The 18092-nt window shown below is 49.6% G+C and overlaps 1 protein-coding gene across 4 annotated transcripts in view; it reads right to left on the bottom strand.

The window, feature by feature from the left end:
- The window catches only part of MYOCD (myocardin), a 219989-nt gene that overhangs the window by 72138 nt on the left and 129759 nt on the right, over positions 1-18092 (bottom strand). The gene's annotated exons all lie outside the window — the stretch shown is intronic.

Genomic DNA, 18092 nt, shown 5'->3' on the forward strand with positions numbered 1-18092 from the left:
CCATTCCTGTCCCGCTCCTGCCCCGCTCCTGTCCCCGCTCCTGTCCCGTTCGTGTCCCGCTCCTGTCCCGCTCCTGTCCCGCTCCTGTCCCATTCCTGTCCCGCTCCTGTCCCCGCTCCTGTCCCGCTCCTGTCCCGCTCCTGTCCCATTCCTGTCCCGCTCCTGTCCCGCTCCTGTCCCATTCCTGTCCCGCTCCTGTCCCGTTCCTGTCCCATTCCTGTCCCGCTCCTGTCCCGCTCCTGTCCCGCTCCTGTCCCGTTCCTGTCCCATTCCTGTCCCGCTCCTGTCGCGTTCCTGTCCCGCTCCTGTCCCGCTCCTGTCCCATTCCTGTCCCGCTCCTGCCCCGCTCCTGTCCCCGCTCCTGTCCCGTTCGTGTCCCGCTCCTGTCCCGCTCCTGTCCCGCTCCTGTCCCATTCCTGTCCCGCTCCTGTCCCGCTCCTGTCCCGCTCCTGTCCCATTCCTGTCCCGCTCCTGTCCCGTTCCTGTCCCATTCCTGTCCCGCTCCTGCCCCGCTCCTGTCCCCGCTCCTGTCCCGTTCCTGTCCCATTCCTGTCCCGCTCCTGTCGCGTTCCTGTCCCGCTCCTGTCCCGCTCCTGTCCCATTCCTGTCCCGCTCCTGTCCCCGCTCCTGTCCCATTCCTGTCCCGCTCCTGTCCCCGCTCCTGTCCCGTTCCTGTCCCGCTCCTGTCCCGCTCCTGTCCCGCTCCTGCCGGCGCTGGGGCTGGAGCGGGGGCACAGCTCGGTGTGTCCCAGCGCCTGGGAGACACACGGGCTTTGGGACACTGACACATCAAACAGGGGCTTGAGTTGTGCTTTCGAGATTCCCCGCCCCCGTCCCGGTAAATGCCCCCCGGGAGAGCAGCAGCCTCTGGCAGGAGCTCTCTGTTCTCTGTCTGCCCTGGAAGTTCCACCTGCTCCGTGCCCAGCCACGCCTGCCCGCGGGGAGCTGCGCTGGCATCCTCCGGGACAGCCCTCATCCCTGCAGCCACCCCGTGCCCTCTGCCCTTTCTCAAACGGCAGGGGAAGCTTGGCAGCAGAGACCTCTGTAATTTTTTGGCCGTCCCTTTGCTGTGTCTGACCCCATTCCCACCATTCCCTGGAGCCCCAGATTCTCCAGCTGCCATCTCCATGTATTCCTGGATTGTTTTTTATCCGGGTCTCGGGAGATGCAACAGCAGAGGAGGTGCATGAACACGACTTGCCGCTTGTTTTCCGTACTGCAGAGTGCTGTGCAGAGCGTGCAGGGCTCTCATCAGACCCGAGAAACCTCTCGGCTTTTTGTGCCTCCACCACGGCATTCCTGCACATCACCAGCAGCACAAACGGGATGTGCGTGTGCAGCTGAATGGGATGCCCTGGCACACTGAGGTCCTGCTGCCAGCACGGACAGTGACCCTGCAGGACTGGCCCTGTCCCCACAGGCTCACGGGGCTGTGCATCATTCCCTCCTGGGGTTCTGCCAGATGTGGCACATCCTTCTCCCAGGACACCTGCACCGCCCAGTCCTGCTGGACTGTCCCAGAGGGAGCAGCCAGAAACACTGCAGAAATCTCAAAAGATCAACGGGACTGTGAAAAAGATGAGAGCCATCAAAAGCTGTGTGAAGTGTCCATGTTGTGCTGTCATCTGCGCTGCCAAGGAAGGGGGAAGGAAACAGAGGGGCTGCATGAGGGAATTGAACTAAATTGGGCTGTTTTACCCAAAAAACACCAAGTGCTGAATGCAAGAAGCAGGAAAGTTTCTAATTTCTCTGGATTTCCAGCCACCATGAGCTGACTTTGCCAGAAATAAATAAAATGAAATTTTGTCTTCTCATTCCATTACAGGCATTTTCAATAGCAAATTTCAGTTCCTTTGTCTGTCTTTCCATTTTGTCAGCAGAACCACTGAGGTGAAAACACAGAGGTCAGGGAAATTGTGCAGGTTTAAAAAAAGTGGGTTTTATGTGTTGTATTTTTTGTTAGTTTGTTTTTTTTAATATTAATCTCTAAATCTGTGTAAAAATCTAAGACAAATAGATATTGGAACATGATTTCCTTTAAGCCTGAAGATGAATCCTCCCCATCAGCATTCACAAGTCTTTGGGTTTATCAAACTTTGTACAAGTAAACTTCACTGAAAAAAAGCACTGCTGAGAGAACTCAACAGGTAAGGAAGACAGGATATCCCACTCCATAGCAATTAATAGCAATTAATACACTTTACAAGATGAAATTAATGAAAGTCACATCTGAATGAGACTTCCTTAACCAGCTGTTACAATTTCTAGAGATGTGAATATCAAAAAAAACCCAACCTACAACACAGCACTGGCAGGATTGTGGGAGCAATGTAGCATCTGGCAAAATCTGTGATGAGCCAAGAATTTATCCTGGCTGGAAGTTTCCTGCAGTTGTTTCCTCTCAGTGAAATCTCCTGAGAGCTAACTGGCAGGAGAGCTTCTGCAGGCTCCTCTGATCCTGCTTCTGGTGCCCAGGGCTCTGCAGCGCTGCCCAGCCACTGATGTGTTTTGGGGGGCCTAAAGATTTGACTCAGTTTGGTTTTAATTACCAGTTCTTGATGTGATACCTTGATGGAAAGTGAACAAGGACTGTGGCTGTTAAGGACAAATGTTAATCTGCTACAGGTGCCTCACAGCCAGTCACAGATACACTGGTTACTATCACAAAATTTAGCAAAGTTTTTGGGAAGTAACTGATTTTTTCTTGTTTTTCAGGGTTTTTCAATGTTTGGGGTGAGGCACTTGGGCCCATAGTTCTGGTTCATATCTCATCCAAAAAATACAAATAGCGAGGATGTGCGATTGTGTTTTCACATAAAAATATTGTTGTCGAGTTAAAATACGGGGTCTGTTACTACCTCAGAAACATTAAGGAGAGACAGACTATTGTAAGCAGACAAGCAGAAGATGATTTATAATGAGCATGTATCAACCCCAAACTTCCTGTCAGCTCTGCTGTGTCTCCCTGCAGTGCTGTGGCAGATTTACCACGCTGGGGCACGGCCCCGCAGCCGCCCCGGTGTGCTCTGACCTGCCCAGCCTATGGGCACTGCAGGGACAGCCTGCAGTGCCCAATCTTCCAGAATGCATGCTTTTTCCAGCTTGAATTCCTGACACCGAGCACACTCCTGGGACACCGTCCAAGCCCCGGCAGAGTGAAATCCTAAACTGTCCATGAGACAGCATTTGCGGAGCAACAGACTGACAGAAACCCCGGCGAGGAGTTTCCAAAGCAAACATCGTGTGTGCAGTGATAGGATCTGAGAGGGAGGGTTTTTTTGTTTTTTTGTTTTTTTTTCTGGAGTCAACCTTTCTTGTTTTCCTTATGGCAAATACTAATGAAGTCAATGGTAAAATATGGCATTTCCCAAGCAGCAATCTCCTCCCCGAGATGCACCATCTCCGGTACGGGCCTGTCATCAAGCCTTCGCCTTTAATCACTCAACACATGTTTTCAATCCACATGTTCATATGGTAATAACTTCACTCTATTAGTTTTCATTTGTCAGACCAAAATGCCCTTTAGGTTGGAGCATGCTGTAGGACACTGTCCAGGCAGGTTATTCTTAGCAACAGATGGATTTACAAAGAAAAGGCAGGTCTACAGTTCAGCATTTGCTTTTATTGTCTGTGCTGCTCCAGTCACACTTGACCCCCAACCTCTCCTCCAGCCCCTTCCCACCATCAGCTGCCCACTTTGCTCTGTGCTTTACAGCAGTTACTAAAATATGACAATGAGACCATCAAACCCAGTTTGTCTGGGCTCAGAAATTCCCTTTCTGCCTCTTTCCACTACACCCGTGGCAAAATAAAATCATGTCTCACCAAGATCCTGACAAATCCAACAGAACTGGACTGGTGAATGATTCCCTGCGAGGATGGGGAGGCCCTGGCACAGAGAAACTGTGGCTGCCCCATCTCTGGAAGTGTCCAAGGCCAGGTTGGACGGGGCTTGGAGCACCCTGGGATGGTGGAAGGTGTCCCTGTGTGTGGCAGGGGGTAAAACAAGATGAGCTTTAATGTCCCTCCCAACGCAAGCCAACCCAAGCCAACCCAACCCAAGCCAACCCAAGCCAAGGCAGTATGTGATCCTGATTCTGTGGTGGGTGCACAGGATGGTCTGCAGTGGTCCATGTCACTGTTGTCTGCCCAATAACCCCTCTGGCCATGCTTTGGCCCCAAAGCCAAGGCAGCTTCTCTGTGAATAAAGGCAGCAGGAGCCAGGGACTGAGCTCTCTGCCACCTCACAGCCCAGAGTGCAGCAGCTCTGACAGCCCAGCTAGATCCTGTCTGCTCCTTCTACTGCAGAGTGGGGCACTGCATTTACTAGTGCTGTTTGTTTCTTGCACAGGAGAAAAAGCAGCTCTTGGGAGGCAATTGGAAAGCAGAGATTACTCTGTCAAGGAACTCTCAGAAAGCAGCTGCCATGAGAACCGTATCAACACTGAATCTCTCCTGTCTGCTTTCCTTTGGGACATTGCATTTCCAAGATGTAACCCTGTGCTCAGGTTCATGCTCTGAGCTCTGCACTCTCCCCATCAGATCTTCCATAAAAATTAATTCATGGCCTCTCCTGAGCAGGAGGTGTTCTCAAAGATGACACCCTCCCCACCCAAGGAAATAGTTTGAGGCTGCCCAATAAATTACTGGTAAGATGGTTGTTTCATAATGGTTCCTAATTGCCCTGTGATGATCACAGATATCAGCCATATCTTCCAAAAGGCGATTTCAGCCTATATATGGGCAGAAGATCATTGGGCCAGCATATTTGTTTTGTTGTGCTAGAATCAGATAGCAAGGGCCCACCTCTGACTCCAGTGGGGTGGAGAGAGAGCACTGCAGAGGGTGATGCTTCTGCAATTGTGGAGCCTGTGAACTTGAATGTGAGTTATCCAAGTTATTGTTCCTTCATAAGGAACAAATGCTGGGAAGAAGGAGGAGAGCAAGAAACAGCAGCAGAAATATTAGGGGTAATAAAAATGCCAAAACCATTGCAGCAGCCATCTCGGTTCAGGGTGCAGTTGCTCCCTTGGGAGGTTTTGCTCACTGCTTGGACTAAATACTTCAGGAATAGGATATAATTTTCAAACTGCTTCTACCATTTTATTCTTGAATTTCTCTAAGACCTCTGTCAGATGGCACTGTTGCAATAAGTGCATTTCAAAGTGGCTTCCAGATATGAGACCAAAAACACCACAGAATTGAAGGGACAGTAACAGGGTTGGTTTTCAAGCCTTACTGATGATTTACATGAGCAGAAGTACAGCTTAAAGAATGGAAGCCTATTTGTGCTGCTTATGCTAATAATCTGCCACAAGTCTCTGCTGCTGAATGAAAACCCAAACCAGCCCATCACACACAATATGTGCTGTCAGAATAAACATTTCTTGTTACCAAAGGGACCCAGTGCACATACTCAAACAAGTCTCTGCAGAGTTATTATTATACATATTGTTATAGCACTGCATCAAACCACAGATACAAACCTGTTTCTGCACCGTCCCTGACATTACAACACAGAATAAATGATTTTTTCCCCTTTGTGTTAATGAGCAGAATTTTCTCTGAAGGACATATAATCCTGGTATATATATTCCTATATTCCTGTTATTTTCTGAGATGCAATTACAGTCAGCCTTAAAGCAGTTCTATATTCTGATGAAGCCTGAAATGCAGCTCTGCAGAAGAATATGATAACTCAGGGATCCCAAAGTTCCCACAAGTTGATTCATTGCATACTTGTACTTGTGAATTGCCTGGAGCTGCTTTTCAGAGTGCAGGCAGAAACCATAAGGAAAAGAAGATATTTAGAAACCTCTGTCTGTTCTTTACAAGAGCCAGGGTTTATTATTTCAAAAGTCATCAGTTCAGCACATTTCCCAGGAAGATTTCTGAACTGGTTTTGGGTAACAGCTGACTGCTGGCATCTCAGCGTTGAGCTGAAATATCCGGGACAGCACTTGCTCCAGGGCTGTGATCTGCTGCATGGAATTGCTGTCAAAAGCCAAAATAGCAGCTTTTCATACTGCTCAGTCTTTTCTTCAGCCTAAGAATCCCCAGACTGTTGGGACACTCCATCCCAAGCCTTTGTGACACACCTGTGTTCCAGAGAGGATCTCACTCTGCCTCCCTCCTGTGATCCCCTCCCTTTTGGGCTCAGATGTAAACCAAATAAAAAGGACACTCTGCAGGTGTTAAACCCTTGACTTTTCAGGATGTAGCAGATCCAACAGCATCTCCACACCAGGCTTGGGGAGAGACAAACCCCTGCACATGCTGAGGTCCCCAGAGGATGTGACCCAGGCACATCTCCTGGTGTTCTGACCTATGCAGTGATAGCTCTTGCAGGGAAGGGTTTTTCTCTTCAGAAAGAGATTTGCAGCTTCCTCAGATAAAGTAAGAGATTCTGGAAGAGTCCCTTCTCCTTTAGCTTTGGAGGGTTCATTACCACCTCACCCCTCACAGCAGCAGACCAGCTGGGCAATAGCTTATGCCAAAGCCAGGGGTTAGCTTGCAATAACATATTGTCCCATGAGGCCACAGAGGCTTCTGAACAGGTGTGTGAAGGGGACTTCAGCACAAACTATACCTTGGTTTCTTCCTTTTTAATTTTTCTTTATTGTACACAAGGAGAGAAACCCAATCAGAAAATGTCTAGAACTTGGAGCAGCAGGGACATTGAAACAACCTCATTTAACAAGAAAAGAAGCAGGGTCAGAAGCAGAAAATTACTTCTTGAGAATGTGGCAGGTTTTTTAAGTGGAAGCTCTGGGAATGCCAGCCCTAACTTCTCAATGGGATGGAAATTTGAATGTTTTGATGAGGATAAACTGATTTGGGCTATTATTATTTTTTTTTTTTTTCTGGAGCAAACTGGAGACACTGAGTGTTCTGACATTGCTCATTTTGTCCTCAGCTCTGCAGCACCCTCCTTCACATTGGACCAATACAGACAATGGGCTTTAGAGAGCTCAGAAGCTCCAGGAAACTCCAAGAAAACCTTTGCAGATGGCTCTGAGAGGGAGTAATTTCATTTCATTGCTCCAGGTGAAGACAAAATTCTCAGTTCTTCTGCAATATGGGCCCTACAGCCACACACCAGCAATCTGTCCCCAGAAATCCTTTGAGATGTAGGAAACTGCATTTGCACAGAGCTGGAGATGTGAAACCAGAGATCTTACAAAGCCCCAGGAGAGATCACCCCACAGCTCCCATGGGTTTCACATGGCCAGCAGCCTCCCAGGTCCTCTAGAAGCCCATGCACAGAACCAAGCCCCCAGCAGGAACAGTTTATCTCCAAAAGGGAGTTCATTTCTACTTGTGCTCCTGTAAAGTGGCTTTTCCACTGGAAAAGCTCCTTTCCAGCAGCTCTTGCATGTCCAGGCCTCGAGGGCCTGCTGGAGACTGTCTCCAGAGCGCTTGCTGCTCCTGCCTATAAATAACATTTCAGATGCCCAGGCCGCACAGTCACGCTGCAGGAAAGGTCAGCAGGAATCGTCATCGCCCAGAGAGATCACTCTCCACAGCTGCCCCACGGCTGAGGCTGGCCTGGACTGCAGCCAGGGCTCTGGACCTTATCAGGGCTGGATCTCACTGGGAATTTTCAGATGAAACATTTTATTGGAAAATGCTGATTCACAGACATCAAAATGTTTCATGGAAATGCACCATTTTTTTTCTGAATTGACAAGGAAACCCAGAGATTGTTTGGATGCACTAGTGACTGGTCAGCTGCCAGGGTATCCCATGGTTTCCAGTGTGGCTGCTTGGTTGGTTTCCTGCTTGCAGGACAGCTGTGTCCTCTGGGCTGCTGCAGACACAGGAGCTCGAGCTCTGCCTTGCTCTGATTGAGCTTTTGGCAGCCCTTAACCCCCAGCATGAGATGGGCTGGGGGGTTTTGTGTTCCTGAGGAGTTACCAGGTGCAGCAGGGACTGTGGGCTGCCACTGCTTCTCCTCCTTGGGAAGGACAGCAAAAGGTCTGGTCTCTTTACAGAATTATAGATGGTTTTTTCTTTTTCTATAAATGACAATAATGCAAGTATCCTGGCATGGGATGGGAAAATGGCCTTCAGCTCTCCAGAACCTTCCTGGACCCTGCTGCACCCCCAGCCTGGCCCAGCAGCCCTACCTGGAGCCTTCCTCCATGCCTCCTCTCTGCTCCCCTCAACCATGAGCTCAGACAGCTGAGAGTCACTGACACAACCCTCTGGCTCACTGCCCCACCTGGAGCTGAGCTGGGCATGGGCCATACACCAGCAAAGGTTATCCAGAATGACTCCAGCTTCCCAAATCCTGGTCCTTGGCAGCCCTTCCCCATGTGCTGCAGGGCCCCAGCTGACCTCTGCAGTGCTGCACTGCCATGAGCAACAGAATCTACACTGGGATTTTGCCCCAGCAGAGACCATCTCGGGGAAGTCTTTCTATTGTGTGAAGACTTCAGGCTGATTCCATTAATTCTGGGGCCTTGCTGCATGGAAAAATGGGATCATCATCCTTTAGGGCACTCCCGTGGCTGCTGTCTGTTTGATCTATGATTTCCAAGGACCACAAGACCCAAATCTTACTTTCTCCTAGAAGGGAGTTTTGTGAACTTCAGCTGAGATATCTTTGATGCAGAAAACCTCAGGTCTCCAAAGGAAAAAAACTGGTGATGCTGAAGAACCCCAGATGCATTGTTCACTGTCCAGAGCAGCTCTGCAGACACAGCATCCTCTGACCCTCAGTCCTTCAGTGCCTCTCTTTGTGAGAGCTCTGCATGGTCTCCTCTGGGACCAGAGGATAAAACTTTTATTTCTGTTACCCTATGACTGCTCTTGTGTCCACTCCCAGGTCCTCAGGAATTCCCTATGTCTGCTCCCCCTGTGTCCCCCTTCTCCCATCCCCATACCTTCTCCTTCTCTCCTCATGCTCCCCAGGGCTTCCCCTGCCCCAAGGATGGGAGCCAGGAGGTGGCAAACAGCAGCCATTCCCTTGCTGCCCAGCCAGGGATGTTGCTCTGAAGCAGAACATCCAACATGACACTGTGTAGAAATATGTAGAATATTTTCTACAGGAATTCTACATGAAAATTCCTGTAGAAATTCTACAGGAATTTCTGTTCCTGTTCCCACTCCCTGCCCCTCTGGAAGGTTGAAATCCCCCTGGTACCTGGGGCTTCTCTGTGACAAGGGGCAGGTGATAACACTGGGCAGAAAGGGAACTGATGGTGCCAAGTTCAAGCAATTTTAGGTGGTAAATGAGTAGAATGTAACAAGAAATTAATGAAATATTCACTGACTTCAGCCCTGCTGTGGGACAGGACACTTTGCAAGGCTGGCTGAGGCTTCCCCTCTGTTCTCTAAGAGAGGTGCCATGGGAACATTCCACTTTTCCACCAAGAAATCCCTTTCTCATGCCTGCTCTGACTACAGGAAATCCCTTCTCCCTGAAGAGTAGTGTGAACCTTTGCCACTATGTGCCACTTGTCAGCCAAAAATGAGGAAGAGGAAACATGGAAAAAAAAAATTAGACTTTCAGCCCTGTTCTTCCAGCCAACAGCTGAGGATGAATGACCCCTGATCCCTCCCCTCTGAAGGACCTGGAGGGAAGAAGCTCCCCTATAAGTCATTACAAACACAGCTGCATTTCTCTGGTGATCAGTTAATGCTGCTGCTTTTCTTGCAGAGCAGAGACAGAGAATTTTATTCAGGAGATAAACCGGCACAGTGACAGCAGCTCAGAGCAAGTGAAAGTCAAAGTGTCTGGAGAAGGTGAAAGGTACAGAAAAGGGGTTTTCTTATGAAAAGCATAGCAGATCAGACCTCCCAGGTCACTCTGACATCCAGGAAAAATGAAGCTGGACAAAGTTTTACCTGACCTGCAGCTTGGGTGGCTTTTTTGTGGACAAAGAGAAAGGGAAAAATCTTGCAGAACTGAGCTCTTCACAGGTAGTTTGGGGACCAAAATGGGGGAAGTGTCTAAACAGCATCTGTGATAAGGAGATGCAGGAGAGATTGTTGCCAAGACAGCATTCCTGAACTGAAGGGAGAGGGAAGCTTTCTAAAACAAAACAAACAAAGAAAGAAATGCAGACCTGACAACAAGACTTCCTCTGAGCAAGGTAACATTCATTTGTTTTGCACACATTGCCAACGATGAACTGTGAGGGGCTGGAGAGGCACAAAGAAGCAAGTTTATTTTTTTTTTTTCCTGAGAAAATTAAAGATTAAACTACAGATTTGTTCTATTTTTACAGAAATGAACCCAAAGTGACTGAAATACTCTCAGTCAGCTGTGGTGGGTTAGGATATATATGGTTAACAAGCTGGCCTACCTCCACAACCTGGGGAAATGTCTGTTACTGCAGCAGGGGGTGATGGCTGTGGGCTCACACCTGGTGCTGGGAGTGCAGTTTGTGCAGGTGTAAACTTTCAATCTGGTACTGGCTGTGCTTTCCAGGCTCTTTCCTATTTTCTCTCCAGCAGGATGGATGCTGGTGGGGGCAGCAGGGATGAAGGGAAGCAGAGAAGGTGGAAGGGCTCGTGGTGTTTCTGCTCACAGACTGGAAGGAGCCCAGGCTGGCTCTGGCATTGCCAGGGGTCTTGGCAGCCAGCAAGGAACAGTGCTAGCCTCTATTTCCCACTGCCTTGATCTTTCCCAAAACCTGTAGCACAGTCAAGGCAGGGTCTGAAACATTACTTCTGGCAATCCCCAAGATGTATCTCAGCATGAGAGAGACAGAAGAAAAGCTGGGAAGGAAGAGAAACCAGGACCCTGCTCCTGGGACAGATGGAGAAAGAGATGTCATTCCTGATTCTCATATTTCCTGGAGTCATTACTGATACTCATGTTCTTCTTGGAGGTGATTTAGGTATTTACTCCTTCTCTTCCATTGATACACAACCTGCTTTTTGCCCTGCAGCTCCTCACTTGCTTTTTCCTGGGACCTTGTGGAGTGTGGGTATATGAAATCCATGTCCTTCCTTCCTCAGGGGGGACCTTCTCACTCTCCACAACTTCCTGACAGGAGGGTGCAGCCAGGTGGGAGTGAGGCTCTGCTCCCAGGGAACAGCATGAGAGGAATTGTCCCAAGTGGAGTCAGAGGAGGTTTAAATTGGCTATTAGGGAATATTTCTTCACTGACAGGGTTGTAAAACATTGGAACAGGCTGCTTGCCATCCCTGGAGGGATTTAAAAGATGTGTGGATGCAATACCTGGGGACACGGTGGGTACAGCAGCCCCCAGAGCTGTCCTCTGTCTCCCATGAGGGTGTTTCATTTCAGGATGACATCCCTTTGTGCAGAATGTGTCTCTGAGCAGCTGGCATGTGCCCACCAGGCCAACTAACCAGAAAGGAGTAAGCCTTGGAATAATCAGCCAAGGTACAAATGAACACAATTCTGCCTTCTATACAATAACTGGTAGATATGCATCTGTTGTAAAATTCTAGGAGGTACTGGCAGCTTAAACAGATTTTTAAAGATTCAAGGCAGGCACAGAGATGCAACACTCCTTATGGCTTTCAAAAATGGTAAACAGAATATCTGGTTTTGCAAAAGGGAAATTATGGAGCATCTACTTTAACTTCCATTTCCAGAAAAGTACTGAGACAACAAATTGAGCCAACAAACAAATACTGAAACAAATCAGGGAAAAGAAATAAAACCCAGCCATTATGCATGTGTCAAATCTAATCCTTCTGTGACACTTGTGGATAGGGAATAAGCTGTACATGTCATCTATCTTGTGTTTAACGAGGCTGTTGACACTGCCTGACATGGCATTGTCTAAAGGTTTTTGGGAAATCGTGGTGTGTATTGCCCAAGGTGGTGTGAAACACTTAGAAAAGCACACTCAGAGAGAAGCTCTCAGTGGGTCACTGTGTCCCTTTGTCTTCTATGTTTCCTCTACAGAGTGGAGTAGAAAATAATTTTATTTACTAGGAGCTGAAGTTGGAAGAGGGCACATGCAAGCAGCAGAGCAGCGTTAGAGTGAGATAATGGTTTTAAAGAAGTGATGATGTGAGGACATTTACAGAAACCCAGTGAGAATTCGGGATTGAACATCCAGAGCACAGAGCAGAACGTTCTGCAGCTGCTCCCTGCCAACAGAGCAGGATCATGAGGAGCTCAGGACTGTTGGTGATGGTGAGACAGGGTGAGAAGGGGGAGCAGGGGCTGTGCAGTGCAGGAAAAGCACATCCCTTCACCTGCCTGCTCAGGGCAGCACGGGCTGGCTCCAGCGCTGCTCACTGCTCTCAGCCAGCCAAGGAAGGTGAGAGGCAGCAGAAAAGAGCCCAGAGCACAGAAAGAGACTCCAGAAGTGTAGAAAATGAGACATTCAAGGGAAAGCACAAAGACTGAGGGACAGACTGATGAAAAATTGTCTGAGGGCAGTCCTGATGAGATTTTAAATATAAGGAAGACTACCATGGAAAGAAACAGTGTTTTATTCTCTCTATCCATACTGAGAAGGAGTTATGGATGTGCACTTCAGGAAGGAGCTGGAGTGAAAATGGTTTGGGAAAGAGTTGGAATCTTCTCCACCCAAAGATGGTTTTTTAAGACTAGGGTGGACAAACTGCTGCCAGGAATGAGGGAGGGAAAGGTGATCTTGGCTTTGGGCAGCAGAGGCTTCCCCCAGTTGTACTCTGCACGCCACGTGGTTGTGTGGATTTAGAGGGGTGTGTAATGCCTCGTTCCAGGCTCATGACACACTCTGGTGGCTTGTGTCATTTGCACCCAGACATGCTCAGTTTCAGCAGCTGAGCTCTGTTCCTTGACTAAGAGGAGCCTTTTTTCTTAACTCATCTGTGCTCCTGCTGCATCAGCCATTCCTCACCCTGTGCAGGTGCTAAGGGCAAGTGACCCTTGAAACCCTGGCAGAGGCAACCAAGAGGCACCTCAGGAGCTCAGGCACTTTAAGAACCTCATTTCCAGCCCCAAACCACTGACCATCACTGGATCCTTTGTAAAAAAGAGAAAATGAGAGGGGTCTCTGTTTGCCAAAGGCAGCAGTGGTGCTGTGGGAGGAGCGCTGCCTGTTCCTCTGGTTCTTGAAGCAGAGCTGTGATTTACACCCCTGGGGAGGCCACGGAGGAAGCAGCAAATCACCCCTTTAGCAGGAGTTCAAAAGGCAATTAGACAAATCCGTGTAAGAAACACCCGTTGAGGCCATTAAATCTAAAGCTTTTCTCTTGTTGAGGGAAGGACCAGTAGCTGGGTGGGAGAATTGCTTCTGGTGCTTGCCCTGGTTTTCCACATCCTTTTGGCTCCTGGTGCTGGAGATCAGGGGATGAGGCAGAGGAACCTCAGCCCTGACCCAGGCAGGACCATCCAGGGTTCCTGGGCTGTGCACTCATCAGGGATGGCCACGGCCCCAGGGGGGAGTTAACAAACAATTGCAGCTGGGAATGGGACAGAACCCCGTGCCTCCCTGCCAGGCCACATCTCAGACTTGCTGCCTCCTGGATGCTGCTCAGGAAAAGCCCTGTCCTGCTCTGACTCTTCCCTAAGCAAGCCATGGGCTTTTGCTGGGAGGGGTCAGGACAAGATTTAGCTCCAAGCCTTTCTCTGCCAAACAGATTCTGGACAAACAGCAGTAGAACAAACCAGGAAAGCAAATGCCATCCCATGCACAGAACACACTTTTATTTAGCTAGCGCTAAAGTTTTCAGATGCAAATAGCTTATTGAGTTGGACAAAAGTCACGGCAATAAATGTTTCTTTCTAACTTCACCCTACAAAAATACCTCGGAATAATAGTATTGTGTTTTTCCAAAAATATTCTTTATTGATTTACAGCAGTATCACATTCAAGCCCAGCACTGGAGCTCCTTCATTAATGAAATAAGACACAAAAGTCTTGTTATATTAACGATTTTCATGGAGTAACTCAATAAGCTATTTTTAATATTCCCATGGAGGCATGCCAGAAGGATAATATTTTTATGTTCTATAGCAGAGAAATACACTTTAAGACACTTTTGATTGACTTCAAAATGTGCTTGAAGGCCCAGGCATGGTTTCCATTCCTACAAAGTGACCAAGGAAAGAGGAGCCTTATCTGCAGCACAGAGCAAAACCCCAACAGAACGAAATCCCAGTGCCAACAGTGTTTCCCATGAATGAGGAGGTTGAAAATGAAATATAGCTCCTCCTCCCTCTTTGAGGGCATTGGAACAAATTGTGTTCATGCCAGGAACGCTGCATTTCACACAGGTAACTGAACAAAGCCCCCTGGCCTTTGTCTGCAGCTGCATGAGGTGGGAATCTGCTTCCTTACTCTCCAGACAGCACCACTGCACCTTTTCCAGAGCGCTTGTCCCTCCAGTGTCTCTCTGCTCTTTCTGTATTTTCCCTTGGTGTTCCATCTCAGGAAGAGGGAGCACCAGAACTTGGTGGGTGCTGTGGGTGACAGCATGAGCAGAGCAACACCTCTGAGCAGCCAGTGCACCTGTGGCTGGACCCAAGTGCAGGCATGATCTCAGCCTCCTTTCTGCTGTGCTGTGACTGTTGCTCTTCATCTGATACCTACTCCAGCCAGCCCCACATTGCAAAGGGCTATTTCAGGCCTAACCAGGGGCTCTTATCAACTTTCAGGCTCGTTTTCAGTGGAGCAAATCTGTACCGAGTGAACAGGTTCACACCACACATGTCAGGGAATGCCTGGGGCTTTTAGGGCAGGTTGACATTTAAAGGCAGCTTCAAGTCCTGGTGCAGTGCTAAGGAAGACAGCCTCCCTCGGGGGATCTTTGGGTGTACAGCACCACTGCTGGCCATCCCCTCCAAGCACACAATCTGTGGGATGCAGCCCACACTCAGACAAGCCACACCATGGGCAGATTCGGTGCCACCCCCTCTGTGGCTTCAATGGAAGCATCCAAGGGATGGCAAAATTTCCCACCTTCTCAGCATCGCTGCTCCCTTCTCATCTCCTTCCCTGCTGGAAAGTGCCTGTGTTTCCCTCCTTTCCTTGGAATGCAGAGCTCACCAGGGTGGCAGAGCCCTTTCAAGGTGATGCCCAAGCCTTATCCCTATCCAGCACACAGCAGGACCTGTAGGAAGCTGAGCTGACCTGCCTGGCTCACTTGAACCACACCCACAGAATATCATGCCCAGCTTCATGCAAAGTAAGAATTAAATTAAACTGCCAAGGCTTCAATTAGCTGGGCTGCAGCTGCAAATTCTGTAAGCCAGCTCAATGCTCACTCTTTCAAGTTCTTATTTTGAGCAGTGACTGTGCCAGGAGAGCAGAGAGGACATGTTTGCAGGGCTGGGCAAAATGTGAAAAATGTCCAGCCTGGTGTCACTCCCATCACAGACATTCTAATTGAGATTTGTTGTCTCAGCTTGGGATGAAGCAGAACTCCCTCTTGAGTGATACAAGTCCAGAGGAGCCCACGGAGATGCTCTGAGGGCTGGAGCCAGGCTGGGACAGCTGGGGGTGCTCACCTGGAGAGGAGAAAGCTCCAGGGAGAGCTCAGAGCCCTTCCAGGGCCTAAAGGGGCTCCAGGAGAGCTGGAGAGGGACTGGGGACAAGGGATGGAGGGACAGGACACAGGGAATGGCTCCCACTGCCAGAGGGCAGGTTAGATCGGATATGGGGAAGAAATTTTTCCCTGTCAGGGTGGGGAAGCCCTGACACAGGGTGCCCAGAGCAGCTGTGGCTGCCCCTGGATCCCTTGGACTGTTCAGGGTCAGACTGGATGGGGCTTGCAGCAATGTGGGATAATGGAAGGTGTCCCTGCCTGTAGCAGGGGGCTGGAATGAGATGAGTTTCAGGTCTCTTCCATCCCAAACCTTTCTGTGGCTCTGTGATTCTGATACCTGCTGGAGGGAACTTCTTGGCGAGACTGAAGGCACTCTTCGTTCAAAAAGAGTCACTTGGCAGCTCTCTCTTCTGCTTCCAAATGGCCTCAATTGCAAACAGATGGTCATAATTCTGAAACCCCAAGAACCCCAAGGACGAGACTTCAGCATGCTTGAAAGCATCTTCAGGAATCCCTGGCGAGATCTCCGGTGTGACAATGATGTTTATGGACTACATGCATCCATCAGGAAGGGACCTGCCATGGTTATGTTAATGTTACAATTCCTCTTCTGCCCCTAACATCTTTGCTAGCAGCCACCCTCCTCCTGAGCACTGCTCTGCTGGTTTGCAAATGCAGTCCTGAGTACAGAACGTGCAGTGCTTCCCCCGCTGGATTCACTTTAGTCTCTCCTGTAAGCGATTTGGCCACCAGTACTGTGACAAATCCACCCCACCTTGGTCTCCATGCCTGTCACTGTGCAGCAAACCATGGCTGCTCGTAGCTGTGGGCGACAGGAGCGCTGGCAGCCCGGTGCTCCTGCTGCTGGGGCAGAGCTCCTCTGGTTGGGAACAGCCCAGAGCCTGTTCCAGCGCTGCTCTGTGCTCCTCCAGGACTCCCTGCTCCTCTCACAAACACAGAGCCTCACTGCCCAGTGTGCACAGCCCTCCTGATGCCACCTCATAATTAACAGGCTCTTTATGTCCCAGCCCTTCTTTCCCTCCCCGTGGCAGCTGGGAGCTGTGCTTTGGTCTCAGCAGTGCTGCTTGGGGGTTGTGTCACATTTCTGCACAGTCTCTCTCGTCCTGGCTGGTTCAGCCATCCTCACCCAAACCGTGTTCCACCAAGGACAATGTCTATTGTCCTGCATCAGGCCAGACTCGTGGGGCTGTGGTTTTGGGAGAAGCACCCATAAAAGGAACAAACCAGAATTCAGTGCCCTGAGCCGATCAGTGTTTAACGTTCCCTGCTCACAGCACTGTGTGCTGTACCCCTGAAGCCAGCAGTCCCTGCAGCTCTGTAGGTGCTGCTGACCTCCAGAAGGTTGAACAAGTGCTTGGAAGCTCTCCAGCCAGCCCTGCAGCAGCAGAAAGATGCAGACAGTGATGGGAGAGAAGATGGGAGAGCCTGGATTTGTGTTCAGAGCTGCTGGAGTGGCCTGGTCCATGTGGAATTGCAGATTCAGTCACGAGATGTAGTGTTTGGCTATTGCTAATGTCTGACAGGAATCACCACCCTGTGCAAGGCTCCTGCCCACTGTCCTGTCCACTGGTGCTTAGGACACTCATTCAGGGCAGCATTTTTTGTCTCAGGGAGTTTTTTTATCCTCCTGCTTTCCATGAGCATCTTCCCGAGTGTATGCCCACCTGGAAAGCCCAGGAGATCTCCAGCTGGCATGATGGCTGGGGGGCACACTGAGCTGAGCCCCTCCCTGGAGCTCACAGCTGGGGCAGAAGGGTTTGTAGGGCACCAGCTTCAGCAATTTAGGAAGGAAAGTACAGGCTCTAGCCCAGCCCTAGGGCTCTGGAGAAACCCAGTGAAGCTGTAACCACATGGATCTCTTGTGTCCCCCCTTCACAGCTCCCAGCATTGCCTGACCCTGTGCAGTAGGATTTAATGGCATGGGGGAAGGAGGATGAGAGGTTTCCTGTATCTTCTGGGAGATGAAATGCAGGGGAAATAAAGGGTTTGTAGACCTAGGGTTGCAGCAGTAGCTCAAGAGATTTTGCTGCTGCTCAGCAGCCTCTGAAGGAACAGCCCTCTCCCTGCAGAGCTCTCTATGGCCACGCCAGAAGCAGGCCCAATTTGGCCATAAATGCACATATAACAAAGACACAGCTGTGAATTTCTTCTCTTCTCATTTTAAAATATATGAGCTGGTTTGCACAGCCCCAGTATGATGCAGCTTTTCTCATCATGGAGCTCCACATACCACTCCAGCAAACTACTGGGAAGCAGCCACAGCACCAAACATCTGTGCAGACACATTGTGCCAGATGTTACCAGAAGGCAATGCAGCAGTGGGTCTGGAAATGGATTCCTGGAAGTGCCACCCCAATTAGCCTGCCCAGAACCAGCCCTGAGGATGAAGGATCTACAACAAACTTGGGAACAGAGCACATGGGCTGCGGTCACAGCCTGTTCTCCTTGGGGAGATTTTGCTTGTCCCACCAACAGAGCAACTGGGCACCCAAGGGAGGAGAATGGAGCTGCTGGGACAGGAATGTCAAAGGAAGGGATGAAGCAGCCCCAGGCAGCTCCACATAACCAGCAGGTCTTCCACAGAGGTGTTCCTGGCTGCT

The sequence above is a fragment of the Pseudopodoces humilis genome, chromosome 21 (assembly GCF_049639895.1).
Source record: "Pseudopodoces humilis isolate 2021_Gansu_Grassland_sample_001 chromosome 21, ASM4963989v1, whole genome shotgun sequence".
In the NCBI taxonomy this organism is placed as follows: domain Eukaryota; kingdom Metazoa; phylum Chordata; class Aves; order Passeriformes; family Paridae; genus Pseudopodoces; species Pseudopodoces humilis.